This window comes from Fukomys damarensis, unplaced genomic scaffold, assembly GCF_012274545.1.
Source record: "Fukomys damarensis isolate Sample0158 unplaced genomic scaffold, DMR_v1.0_HiC HiC_scaffold_39, whole genome shotgun sequence".
Taxonomy (NCBI): Eukaryota; Metazoa; Chordata; class Mammalia; order Rodentia; family Bathyergidae; genus Fukomys; species Fukomys damarensis.
The window spans coordinates 45,147,272-45,149,542 of NW_022900951.1; the positions used below are offsets into that span (position 1 = coordinate 45,147,272).

Genomic DNA, 2,271 nt, shown 5'->3' on the forward strand with positions numbered 1-2,271 from the left:
CAGTAGCTATGGTCACTGGGCCTTATCAACCCATGATTATACATTTCTAGCTGGTACACAAGCACATGAAGAAGGTGGATTTAATGTGATCTCTGTTAATCTCAGAGTGGTGGCAGTCAGATTCCTTCACCATCAGTTAATAGCTGTGTAACCATAGATAAGCTACTTAAGTATTTGGAGCTTGAATTCCATCAGCATACATAAAACTTCACAACGAAATGCCTGGACTGCATTGAGGTGGCACCAGAGACAGTGGCAAGAGCCGGCGGTGTTTTGGGTCAGTGATCGTGACTGCAGCTTGGGGTACAGGGCCTTGCTGAGCTATGGACCCCGGTGCAGGGAACAAGCAAAGTCGCGCAGGAGGTAAATGAAGATAGAACAATGTCTGCCAACCTAAAATACCTTTCTTTGGGAATTTTGATCTTTCAGACTCCCAGTTTGGTTCTAACAATGAGTTATTCAAGGTCTTTAAAGGAGGAGGGACCTCGTTATCTATCTTCTACAGCAGTGGTTGTTGAAGTTTTGAAGAGAATGGCTTGCCTTTTATTAGTCTACAAAGACAGCAAATGTAGTCTAAAAGCACCGAATTGAGTACTGCATGACGAAATTCTTAATAAGCCTATGGGAACACTTAAGCTTGTTGTTCCATCAGGGATATATACTCTTCAGAATAATTTAGTCTATGTGGCATTGTCAGATCTAGATGCAGCTACCTATCAGTTCACTTATCAGTTAAAAATTCTAACAACAGCATTATTTTCTGTGTCTATGCTTAGTAAACAGACATGTACCCGTTGCTCCCCCTAGTAATTTTTTTTTTTTTTGGTACCTGGGATCAAACTCAGAACCTTGCAAGGCAGGTGGGGGGACCACAGAGCTAAAGCCCCATCCCTCTCCCTAGTAATTTTGATGACAGGAGTTGCTTGTGTATAGTGGCCCTCGGATTCCCAAGAGCTTGTTTCTAAAGAACTCTCAGCTGGCTCTCAGTTTGTGGGCCTCATGGCAATTCTCACAGCCTGTTTTTCTAGTGGCTTTGCTGGAATTTATTTTGAAAAATCTTAAAAGAAACAAAACAATCAGTATGGATAAGAAACTTTCAGCTTGGTTTCTTTGGGAGTATATTTAAATTGATGGATGCATATGTTTATGATGGAGAATTGGTATCAAAGAATGGATTTTATCAGGGATATAACCAACTGATTGGATAGTTGTTGCTCTTCAGGCACTTGGAGGCCTTGTTATACCTGCTGTGATTAAGTATGTGGATAATATTTTAAAAGAATTTGTAATGTCTTTATCCATAATATCGTCAACACTGATATCCTATTTTTGGCTACAGGATTTTGTGCCAACCAGTGTTTTTTTTTCCTTGGAGCCATCCTTGTAAAAACAGCTGCTTTCTTATATGGTTATGACCCCAAGACTGCAGGAAACCCCACTAAAAGAATAGTCATGGGGCCAGGGATTTAGCTCAGTGGTTCCGCCACCTGCCTCGCAAGTGCAAGAACCTGAGTTCAATCCCCAGTACCGAAAGAAAAAAAAAAAAAAAGAATAGTCATGTAGTATGTTTTACTGATTTTTCATCATGGTGCACTAGGAATCTCATCAGTCTTCCACAGAGGACATCTACGGATTTTCTGAAGAAACTGTCATCCTGAATCTGATCATGTGGTTCAAAGGTTTAAAAAATATACATGCTTTCACTCTGATTCCCAAACCAGAGAAAGATACAACCAAAAAGGAGAACTACAGACCAATCTCCAACGCAGTTCACCCCAGTACCGAAAAAAAAAAAAAAAAAAAGAATAGTCATGTAGTATGTTTTACTGATTTTTCATCATGGTGCACTAGGAATCTCATCAGTCTTCCACAGAGGACATCTACGGATTTTCTGAAGAAACTGTGATCCTGAATCTGATCATGTGTTTCAAAGGTTTAAAAAATATACATGCTTTCACTCTGATTCCCAAACCAGAGAAAGATACAACCAAAAAGGAGAACTACAGACCAATCTCCTTAATGAATATAGATGCAAAAATCCTTAATAAGATACTGGCAAACAGAATACAGAGGATTATTAAGAAGATCATCCATCATGACCAAGTCGGATTTATTCCAGAGATGCAAGGGTGGTTCAACATACGAAAGTCAGTGAATGTAATACATTATATTAACAAAGTCAAGGACAAAAACCATATGATCCTCTCAATAGATGCAGAAAAAGCATTTGATAAAATTCAACACCCATTCATGATAAAAACCCTGCAAAAA

At 39.1% G+C, this 2,271-nt stretch overlaps 1 pseudogene; it reads left to right on the plus strand.

Moving 5' to 3' along the window:
* The first annotated feature begins 381 nt into the window (after positions 1 to 381).
* Positions 382 to 1,387, plus strand: LOC104860306 (annotated as a pseudogene).
* The last annotated feature ends 884 nt before the right edge of the window (positions 1,388 to 2,271 follow it).